This window comes from Pristiophorus japonicus, chromosome 12 (genome assembly GCF_044704955.1).
Source record: "Pristiophorus japonicus isolate sPriJap1 chromosome 12, sPriJap1.hap1, whole genome shotgun sequence".
In the NCBI taxonomy this organism is placed as follows: Eukaryota; Metazoa; Chordata; class Chondrichthyes; family Pristiophoridae; genus Pristiophorus; species Pristiophorus japonicus.
This window is the reverse complement of record NC_091988.1, coordinates 63066773-63078821: the sequence shown is the minus strand read 5'-3', so window position 1 is coordinate 63078821 and position 12049 is coordinate 63066773. Positions and strand designations below refer to the sequence as shown.

Genomic DNA, 12049 nt, shown 5'->3' with positions numbered 1-12049 from the left:
GGCCTACTCCTGCTCCTATTTCTTATGTTCCTATGTAACCATTCTATGATTATAGAGATGGGGAGAAATTCAGATTTCAGAGCTATTCTCTTATTATTGTCAAGAGATTTCAGTGCCATCGGTAATGTATTTATTTGCTTCATGGGTTCTTTGCTTAAGAATTCATAGAAGCACATTGCTACTAAGAACCAGTTGGTTTATTAACAAAGGTTTAACAATCACACTACACATTACCAGTTCATCCACCCGGCTCACAACTGCACACCTCATCATGGATGACCTAGACCCAACTGACTGGGGTTTTATTGACTCTTGTGAACATCATGTGACTGGCTAAGCCACTCTCAATGCAACAGCTCTACAAACCTGTGAGCGTACTCACAGATGCATACATCACACTGGGAAATGGGCCTTCAACGTTTACTGCCCAGTGTCAGGATCAAGCAATCCATTTCCTTCAAGTGAGAACTGCTCCTGTTTCTGGCTTGGGCAGAAACAACCTCGCACAAAAGGTAGGTGTTGTATTGGATCACATTAATCTGGGCCAGAGTGATCTCCTGAACTAATTATGATCACCTAAAGGGTCCGGAGAGGAATTGATCAGTTTTTTCCCCCTCCCTAATTGGCCTGGGTTTTTAAATCTAGTTTTTCACCTCTCCCAGGGGATTACACAGCTTTCAGGTGGGGTGGGGAGTGTCTGTATTGTGATGCACAAGGCATTGCAGTTGTGTGGGACAGGCTGGATGGACCAATGGATCTTGTAATGTATGCACCTGTGAGTATGCTCACAGGTTTCCACCGGTACGCTTGCGGCCTTCCACGAGAGGTGGGCACCGGAGGGACTGGAGTGCATCATCACCCCCGGTAACCAAATTTTAATTTGATCCAAGTTTACTGTTAAAAAATTGATTTGTTTAATTTGTCGGTTTTAGTGCCCCCCTTTAATCAGGGGCACTTGATTATTGTTTGCAACAAAATAGTTGTAGAGCTGTTGAGTTGGGAGTGGGTTCGCCAGTCACGTGATGTTCACAAGACTCAATAAAACCCCAGTCAGTTGGGTTCAGGAGATTCTCGATGAGGCAGGTGGTTGTGAGCCTGGTGGATGAATTGGTAATGTGTAGTATGATTGTTAAACCTTTGCTAATAAACCAACTAATTCTTAATAGCAATGTGTTACCATGAATTCTTGAGCACAGGACCTGGGCAGTCACTTCAGTGTGGGTGTGCTGCACTGTGAGAGTTGCTGTCTATCGGATGAAATGTTAAACTGTTCAAGTGGATGTTAAAGATCCCACAGAAATACTCGAAGAAGAGCAGGGAATATCTCCCAGCATCCTAAACCGACATTCATACCTGAACTAAAACAGATTAACAGGTCATCTGTCCCCTTTACTGTTCGTGCACAAATCGGCTGTTGTGTTTGCCAACATAACGACAATAACTGCTCTTCAAAAGTAATCCATTGGCTATGCTGTGCTTTGGGTTGTCTTGAGTTCGTTATGGACACTACATAAATGCAAGCTCTTCACTTGAGTGTCAGCTGTGGCTCAGTGGGTAGCACTCTCACCTCTGAGTCAGAAGATTGTGGGTACAAGTCCCACTCCAGGGAGTTGAGCACATAAATCTAGGCTGGACACTCCAGTGCATTGCTGAGGGAGTGCTGCACTGTCAGAGATGTAAAAGATCCCATGGCACTATTTTGAAAAGAGCTGAGGAGTTATCCCTGGTGTCATGGCCAATATTTATCCCTCAATCAATATAACAAAAACAGATTATCTGGTCATTATCACATTGCTGTTTGTGGGAGTTTACTGTTGCGTTTCCCACATTACAACAGTGACTACACTCCAAAAGTACTTCATTGGCTGTAAAGCGCTTTGAGACGTCTGGTAGTCATGAAAAGCGTTATATAAATGCAAGTCTTTCTTTCTTTAATCAGAATGTGACTTCAAACCCCATTGTTGGGTCAGAGTAGAGAGAGCTTATGTCGCACAATTTAATTTAAACACAAAGGTGACTTAATTGCAACCTTGGGTAGCTGCCAACCACTTTATACCAGTGTTACATTGCCACTCACAACAGCCATCCCAGTAGCCTCTCTAAGTAATACCGCCAATGAATTAAGGGCAGTTTAATGTCGTGAGCTCACCATACCACAAAGGATTGTGTTTAAACTGGCCAAATCATTTTACTGAGGACCATGCAAGCTGGCAGAAATAACATGTTATTATTCCATGGCTGGACGGAAACCCAAGAGCCAACGTCAATAGGTCAATGTTGTAATTCCCTGCTCTGCATCGTCCCCGCCGAGTATACGTATTGAAATAATATCAGTATCCACAAGAGCTGAAGAGCCTGATGCGGCGGATGGGAATGGAATTGGAGAGGCCTGGATAGGGTACCAAAGGCACAAAGAGGAGGATTTTCAGCAACTCTTTAAAAGCAGGGAAGGTTTAAAAGCAGGGAAGGGTGTGGCAATCATGAGAAAAGTGGTACAGAATTCCAGAGGGCAGGAGTATAGTTTAGTATATTGATCATCCATCCAGCTACCTGTACTGCTTTGCTCCTTCAGTGTCAGCTGTGGCTCAGTGGGTAGCACTCTCGCCTCTGAGTCTGTAGGTTCAAAACCCACTCCAGGAACTTGAGTACAAAATAATCTAGGCTGACACCCTCAGTGCAGTGCTGAGGGCGCGCCGCACTGTTAGAGGTGCCGTCTTTCTGATGAGACATTAAACCGTGGCCCTGTCTGCTCTCTCAAGTGGACGTAAATGATCCCATGACACTATTTCAAAGAAGAACAGGGGAGTTATCCCCATTGTCCTGGCCAATATTTATCCCTCAATCATCATAAAAAAAACAGATTATCTGGTCATTATCACATAGCTGTTAGTGGAGCTTGCTGTGTGCAAATTGGCTGCTGGGTTTCCTACATTACAACAGTGACTACACTCCAAAAGTACTTCATTGGCTGTAAAGCGCTTTGAGACGTCCGGTGGTCGTGACAGGCGCTATATAAATCTAAGTCTTTATTTTTTCCCCCTGTCCACCAAGCCAAACCTCCCAACCTGACACTGAACCCCTATGTTCCTCCCTCCCCTCACCCCCCACCCCCATGTCCTCTCTGTGCCATGGGACATGCCTCCTGCTCCCTTGACCCCATTCCTACCTAACATCACTTCCTGGTGGCCATGCCAACTGCCATTGTAAGTGGTTTCTTCACATCAGCCACAGTCCCCAAAACTTTCAAAACTGCCATCATCACTGCCCTCCTCGACAAAAGCCACCTTGGCGCAACTTCATCCTCCTGCCCCTCCCCGCAGGATTTGATATAGCCAGCCATACCACTGTACTCCATTATCCAGTTAGGTGGGACTGCCCTCACTTGGTTCCACTCTAGTATCATAGTATCAATGCATTTAAGGGGGGCTGGACAAACATATGAGAGAGAAGGGAATAGAGGGTTATACTGACAGAGTTAGACGAGGAAAGACGGGAGGAGGCTCAAGTGGAGCATAAACACCGGTATGGACTGTTTGGGCCGAATGGCCTGATTGTCATATATCCTATGTATGTAATCCTATGCACTCCTATGGTTGAATAGCCTGCCAGTGCCAACATTCACTGTCTGGCCACAGAGGTGAAGAGCTGGGGAGGTACCAGAGGAGCGGACAAGGTTCCCCTGAAACAGTACTCTAAAGTGAGCCACTGCCCGCAGGAAGCAGAGGAGCAAAAAGGAATAAAATGGTGGGGGGAGTGGGTGGGGGGTCAATATTACATTTTCTGTTCTGAGAACCCACAAAAACCAAGGCAGCGTATCCCTTTGCTCCCTCCCTCACTCCATTCTCCCAAAGTCGCGAGAGTTGGCATAAAGTGTTAGTGTGTCTGACCCCGGAAGGACAGGGTGTTTCACTACGCGTCCCTTATAAATGGAGTAAACGGGCTGAATTTAATACTGAAAGTCAAGTCTCTTCTAAATATTTAACAGATTAAAGTGAGGGACGACGTGACCAAGTGTCTGTACCCAGGGGAATAGTTGCAGCCTCTATTACAAAAATCTGATTGGGTGAAAGTGTCCATTAATGCAACCTCGGGAAAGCCCACAACAATAGCAGCTCCACAGGATCCATTTCACTCAAGGTTTGCAGTTCAGATTGATCTCCGTGGTGTTGACAGTAACCCGACGCTGCTCGCTTAGCTGCGATCGACAGAAGCTCGTTGCTGCGGGTCTACGATGAGAAATATTTAGTCTGGTGTCACATACCCTCTATAACCATGCTGGAGTGGCGACTCTGGCATGGTGTGATGTGAAGCACAGTGAGTTGCAGAAGGAAAGCAATGTCCCCATCAGTTCACCAGTTAATGGTTCTACAATCAGTGTATTATCATTATCATCATAGGCAGTCCCTCAAAATCGAGGAAGACAGTTCAGCGCTCCCTCAGTACTGCCCCTCCGACAGTGCGGCGCTCCTTCAGTACTGCCCCTCCGACAGTGCGGCGCTCCCTCAGTACTGCCTCTCCGACAGTGCGGTGCTCCCTCACTACTGCCTCTCCGACAGTGCGGCGCTCCCTCAGTACTGCCCCTCCGACAGTGCGGCGCTCCCTCAGTACTGCCTCTCCGACAGTGCAGCGCTCCTTCAGTACTGCCCCTCCGACAGTGCGACGCTCCCTCAGTACTGCCCCTCCGACAGTTCAGCACTCCCTCAGCATCATCATCATCATCATAGGCAGTCCCTCAAAATCGAGGAAGACTTCCTTCCACTCAAAGTGAATTCTTAGGTGAGTGAACAATCCAATACAGGAATTACAGTCTCTGTCACAGGTGGGACAGACAGTGGCTGGAGGAAAGGGCAAGTTGCCGCATGCTCCTTCCGCTGCCTGCGCTTGCTTTCTGCATGTTCTCGGCGACGAGACTCGAGGTGCTCAGCGCCCTCCCGGATGCTCTTCCTCCACTTAGGGCGGTCTTTGGCCAGGGATTCCCAGGTGTCGGTGGGGATGTTGCATTTTATCAAGGAGGCTTTGAGGGTGTCCTTGAAATATATACACATGGACGGTCTAACAAACTGTTCATTGCAGAATATAGACATGAGGTTTAAAACCTCCAACACAAAATTGATGATGTGGTACGGTAGCATCGTGATTATGTTACAGGACTAGTCATCCCGAGGCCTGGACTAATGATCCAGATAGCGAGTCAAGGGTTATGGGGAGCGGGCAGGGAAGTGGAGTTGAGGCCAGGATCAGATCAGCCATGATCTTATTGAATGGCAGAGCAGGCTCGAGGGGCCAAATTGCCTACTCCTGCTCCTATTTCTTATGTTCCTATTTCTTATGTTATGTAGAAAGATGTTAATTCAAATCCCACCACAGCAGCTGGAGAATTTAATTCAGTTAATTAAATAATGCTGGAATTAAAAAGCCAATATCAGTAATGAAACTATCGGATGGTTGTAAAAACCCATCTGCTTCACTAATGTCCTATAGGGAAGGAAATCTGCCATCCTGACCCGATCTGGACTATATGTGACTCCAGATCCAAAGCAATGTTAACTGCCCTCTGAAATAGTCAAGCAAGCCACTCAATTATACCTGACCGCTACAAAGAAGTATCTTTAACAGCACAATGGCAGTTCCTTCACCACACGGACTGCAGCGGTTCAAGGCGGCAGCTCACCACCACCTTGTCTAAGGCAATTCGGGATGGGCAATAAATGCTGTCCTTTCTGGTATCTATCTATTTATTGATAAACTATTGAAGAATAACATCAACAACTTGCATTTATGTAGCACCTTTAATGTAGTAAAATGTCTCAAGGCACCTCACAGGAGCGTTATCAGACAAAGTTTGACACCAAGCCACATAAGGAGATAGTAGGTCCAGGGTCACTATCCGACCATAGTCATTGGTCCTCCTAAACTGTGAGTAGCCCCCCTCATACTCTGTCTTCTCCCTAGTGTATTAAGACCAGGACAATACCACATGGTCTGCTAATCTATATCATCATTTCCTAGGATTTAAAAAAATGGTATTCCTTGCCTCCCTCAGTCTCCACTCCACCTACAATCTATAGGTTTTTACAATTGAAGTTTAGCACCACCTAACCACTATTTGGTTTAACTCCTCTTCTATCCCACTCTTTTGGACTTTGTTGGTGTCCTGTACTATGGGCTTCTGCCCTTCACCCAGGCTTCCGTTAATAATATGGTTAATTAAAATGAATTTATACGATTTTACATGTTCATCTTATTGAAACATGTAACATCCTTAAGGGCTTAACAGGGTAGATGCGGAGAGGTTGGAACCAGGGGTCACAGTCTCAAAATAAGGGGTCGGCTTTTAAGACTGAGTTGAGGCAGAATTTCTTCACTCAGAGGGTTGTGAATCTTTGAAATTCTCCACTTCAGAGAAATGTGGATGCTGAATCATTGAGTATATTCAAGACTGAGATCGAAAGATTTTTGGACACGAAGGGAATCAAGGGATTATGAGGATATGGTGGGAAAGTGGATTTGAGGTAGTAGATCACCCATGATCTTATTGAATGACAGAGTAGGCTCAAGGGGCCATATGGCCTGCTCCTGCTCTTATTTCTTATGTTCTTATGAATTATAATAATTATGCACAGCATGGACTAAACAATCTCAGCTCTGAGCATCTCTGAGATCCAGCTTGAGTTGTGGATGGACAAATGCCAAATTTGCAATCTAAACTGTGGCTTTTCTTAATTAGTTTCACTGTCTCCGAAACCAATGCTCATTTCATCAGATATCCTCAAAAAAAATTCTGATTCATCCATGGGAATTGCGGCCAAAGCAAAAGTCCCAGATTCCCAAATGGCCATCAATATGTTGTTAGGTGCCAAGGATTATGGGTAGATGATGTCAACGAGGGCTTGAGATCCTCGGCAAAAATCCTCCCCAGGACATCATCGGCTTTGATCTCTAAATGGGAATGAGGTCTTGGCACAAACACTGTGTGTCAGCTGTGACATTTCACCCAGAACTCCTATCAAGAGCAAGATTTGCCATCTTAGATACCTTGAATGGCGAAGGCAGAGGATCTGCCTTAAAACAGTAACTACACTACCAAAACAAAAGTAATTAATTGGCTGTAAAGCATTTTGGGAAACTTTGAGGTGGTGAAAGGTGTTACAGAAATACAAGTCTTTTTGCCCTTAAATCAGCAAGAAGCAGACACAATAACGAGAATGGAGGGAAAACTGGTTAATTGACTTGGAGCAATGACTTAATTCCTGGGGCTATTCAACAGGAATAACAACTTCCATTTAAAGGTTGCCATTCATGTCGAGAAACATTCCACTCCTCCCTTAAGCCGCAGAATATGGATGGAATTCAACCACCAAAAATACCTCTTTATGCAAGCGGCCAAGGAGAAGCTGGGAGCTTGGGGCCTCTCCTCAGCTCCTTCACCCCGCTGCCATTAACATGTGAACAATGGTGGGCAGGAAAAGACCCTCTGGTCCAACCAGCCTGTCCCACACAATGGAGATTCTTGTGCATCACAATATATGAACTTCGCACCCTATCAAAAAGCCATGTGATCTCTGTAAACTCATCTAGCCCTGCAGGCCTCCGAGATCTCTGCACTCCTTCAATTCTGGCCTCTTGCGCATCCCCGATTTTAATCACTCCACCATTGGCAGCCTTGCTTTCAGTTGCCTGGGCCCTAAACTCTGGAATTACCTGTCCGCATCTCTACCACTCCTTTCTCCTTTAAGACGCTCCTTAAAACCTTCTTTTCCGACCAAGTTTTTAGTCATCTGTCCTAATATCTCCTTACCTGGTTGGGTGTTATGGAATACTCTCCACTTGCCTGTGGCACCCCATCCACCACCTTAAACATTCACTCCCTCCATCACCAGCACACCGTGGCTGCAGTGTTTACCATCTACAAGATGCATGCAGCAACCCGCCAAATCTTCTCCGGCAACACCTCCCAAACCCGTGACCTCTACCACCTAGAAGGACAAGGACAACAGGCGCATGGGAACACCACCACCTCCACATTCCCCTCCAAGTCACACACCATCCTGACTTGGAAATATATCGGCCGTTTCCTCATCGTCGCTGGGTCAAAATCCTGGAACTCCCTCCCAACAGCACTGTGGGAGTACCTTCACCACATGGACTGCAGCGGTTCAAGAAGGCAGCTCACCACCACCTTCTCAAGGACAATTAAGGATGGGCAATAAATGCCGGCCTTGCCAGCGACGGCCACATCCCAGGAACGAATATTTAAAAAAATCTAAATGCAAGTTGTTGTTGAGGTGAAACGTGGAGCTAAGTGGTACATGGAGACAGAGTGGAAGAATAAAAAATATATATAAAACATAAATATAAAAATGGGCAAATCTGCAGCCAGAAGGATTTATCTGCTACATTCCTTGTTTCCTTAGTTTCCAAAAAACTTACTTAACTTGTGATACTAAAGCAGCATTTTCATTGCTGATCTGTTTAACAGACACCCTCCGGTCTGTAAATAAAGGAAGGTGGAGTAACACAATCAGCTCATTACGACACTCAACACATCTGTCGCTTACATTTTGTAACCGTATATACAGTTCAGATGACGACCCACATGCTCAGTACTGGAGCAGACATCCGGTCTTATCACAGTGCAGACCCCTGCTCCAGTGGGGGTGGGGGCGAGTATAGACTGAGTTTTAAAGCCCCGAAGTTCCCGAAGCTCCAGTATTAAAAGTAGCTAAAGATGTGTCCCCCGAGATACATGCGCTCTTCTAATTCTGCCCTCTTGAGCATCCCTGATTATAATCGCTCATTGGTGACCGTGCCTTCTGTTGCCTGGGCCCCAAGCTCTGGAACTCCCTCCCTAAACTGCCTCTCTACTTCTCTTTCCCCCTTCAAGACGCTCCTTAAAACCTACCTCTTTGCCCAAGCTTTTGATTATTGTGCTAGTTTGTACTTAAGCAGCTCGGTGTCAAATTGTTTTATCTCACAATACTCCTGTGAAGCATCTTGGGATGTTTCACTACGTTAAAGGCGCTATACAAATACAAGTTGTTGCTGTAGCAACACCAGGGTCTAGAAATTCCGCTGCGCCCCATTTGGGGCGGTAACTTTTGAAATCTGAGAAAAGTTGGGCGATAATCCTTTTTTGATCCTGGGAAATTCAGCTTTACCCCTTCCCTTCGGGCGCCAAAGTGTATGAGGGGGCGATAGTGGCAGAGCGCTGAACAATGTGGAGCGCATTGGTAAAGGCATCAGAGGGAAGGGAAGGGCCAGTGATGGTTTGCAACATTCTTCTTCTTGGTTCAGGGGACCTCCGCGACTGCCATTGCTGCACCTGATCACTCTCAGAGAGCGGAGGGCTTGGATATCGCACAGCAATGAAACATCGAAAACTTTCAGCGGGCACCAGACTGGTGCGAAGGATGAACTGTGGCCTACCTAACCACCACCACCTTTTAATTATCACTCCCCAAGCGGCCAGCCGAGGTGACAACGCCTCCTCTTGCTGCCGCTGTTGTCGGCCGGCGATGCAGCGATGGGGGGTGGCGGGGGCGAATTTCACATCCAAGGCACTAACAGGCCACTGCGCACTTGGTGACGTCACGATCGGTGAGGCACTAGAGACCCAGGTGGTGACCGTTAGCGCCAGCGCAAAACTGGCAGTAATGGTTCGCAGGCATCGCTAAATTTGCCACGCCTGGTCGCTACCCCTAGCGCCCCATTACCGCCCCTCTTCCCACACACTAACGGGAGGCGCAAAGCAGCTGAATTTCTGCCCCTAGGCCTTTAAAGAAGATGAATGGAATATTTAAATATCCTAACCACAATACTACCCCTGCCCGCCACCTCCAGCCATCCTTTGCCTCGACACTTGTCCTGGTCACCACTGGAAACATGCTAGCCTAGAAATTCCTGTGGAAGCTCCCTGGGGGCATATCTGAGGAAGGGCCTACCCACAAATGCGCTGTGATCCCATCACAAATCCTGGGGTAAGCGGGGGCGAGGTCAAATTCCGGGCAGGCGCGCACTCGATTTTCGGCGCTAGGGGTGCCCGCCTCAGTGCTGGGGGTGGGTCGGGGCGGGAAGGAGGAATTTGCTGCAACATTTGCTCTGCTGGTCAAAGATCCCCCTTAAAAAAAACCTGAGACATATCTTCCACTTTCCCAACTGCAATCGAAGGTTCCGCGATCGATTTCCAAAGGGAAACTGGACGTTGTAAATTTTGCTGCCCCCACCTCCCGCTGCAAGGATCAGGCCCTGACAAGACTCGTGCATCTGCTTCATGCATTGCATATGGGGCAAGGCGGGTGGAATCGGAGGGTGACGTTTTCCCACCACCCCTTCCTCTTTCAGTCAGGTCTACATGGAAGGGGAGGTGGGCGTGAGAAATGCCCGCTCAACGTCTGTGCAACAGTTTACTGCGTGCAAAGAAAAGGGGTGAACAGCTGGCATTACCCACCCCAAATTTCACCCCCGCCTTCCTAGACCGCGTAATTATTTCAGGATTATTGGTGGGGGGGGGGGTTTGGGTTAATTTTCTTCCATCTCCTTCTCTCAATTTTGTTTTTTTTATTCGGTCTGGGATGTAGGTGTCACCAGCAAGGCCAGCATCTATTGCCCATCCCCAATTGCCCTTGAGAAGATGGTGGAAAGAAGATGGTGGTGGTGTTTCCATGCACCTGCTGGCTTTGTCCTTCTAGGTGGTAGAGGTCGCGGGTTTGGGGGGTGCTGCTGAAGAAGCCTTGGCGTGTTGCTGCAGTGCATCTTGTAAATGGTACACACTGCAGCCACGGTGCGCCGGTGGTGGAGGGAGTGAATGTTTAAGGTGGTGGATGAGGTGCCAATCAAGTGGGCTGCTTTGGCCTGGATGGTGTCGAGCTTTTTGAGTGTTGTTGGAGCTGCACTCATCCAGGCAAGTGGAGAGCATTCCATCACAATCCTGACTTGTGCCTTGTAGATGGTGGAAAGGCTTTGGGGAGTCAGGAGGCGAGACACTCGCTGCAGAATACCCAGCCTCTGACCTGCTCTGCTTACCACGATATTTATGTATTGAGGGAACGATTCCACAGGCATTGGTTGGGCACCCGCAAGTATCTTGCCCAAGTGGCCAGCGATCGTCGGTGAGCCTCATGGGTCATCACTGGATTACAATTGGGAGCAGAAACCCTGACTAATTCTCCCTCCCGACCCAGGTGGGGCTCTGACCAACTGTAGCACCCCATGTCTAAGCACAGCTAACTCACCGCGGGCCAGGAAACGAACTTGGGAGGGCAGACCCTTCTGGTCTGCATTAGATCTTCTACGGTAGGGTTACAGGAAGCGGGGCAGTGGGATTAGTTCTGAAGTGCGCTGGTAAAGAGCTGGCACAGATGCAATGGGCCGAATGGACTCCCCTCTATGCTGCAAGCCTCGATCGTGCTCACTGCCTTAGGCTAGGCCATTGGGAGAACTGCCAAAAACATATATACACTGGTTGCAGTCCATAAAAAGCACACCACTTCCTCTACATACACCTCCTGCCAGCGTGCCACACATCACTGCCTCTTGATGCCATTAACGACCCTCCACAATCTCTCTATTCAACTCCGAACAGCTCTCCATAAATTTAAGCGGATTATAAAACGTAAAATCCCAAAGCAATCTGTTAAAGACATACCGCCATCAAACACAGAGTCTATTCAGTGCTTATAAAAGCCAGATATTCTTTTTGACACGAGGCTGAACACACACACACACAATGAAATTTTGTGCCGCCAAGATCTTTGACATGAACTGCATCACAAAGTTTGGCAAACAAAGAGAAGCGATTTGTCAAATGTTGGCCCCCGCCACCATCCCTCCCCCCACAAACCCCTCTCCCACCCCAGTAAAGGCGGTGGCCCTTTAAGGCGGAGGCACAATCTCAGAATTGAGATAGCGTGTGTACATATACACACCTCGTGCTTTGTTCCAATAATTTACGACAGCACCTGTTTGGTAACTGGAACCGAGATATCTGTTACAAAGTTCCCAGGCCCAGAATATGCACCTAATCCCCCAAAACCCTACTGCAAGCTCAAGA

The 12049-nt window shown here is 47.5% G+C and overlaps 1 protein-coding gene across 3 annotated transcripts in view; it reads right to left on the bottom strand.

The window, feature by feature from the left end:
• Positions 1-12049, bottom strand: part of sema3b (sema domain, immunoglobulin domain (Ig), short basic domain, secreted, (semaphorin) 3B) — a 393889-nt gene that overhangs the window by 167027 nt on the left and 214813 nt on the right. The gene's annotated exons all lie outside the window — the stretch shown is intronic.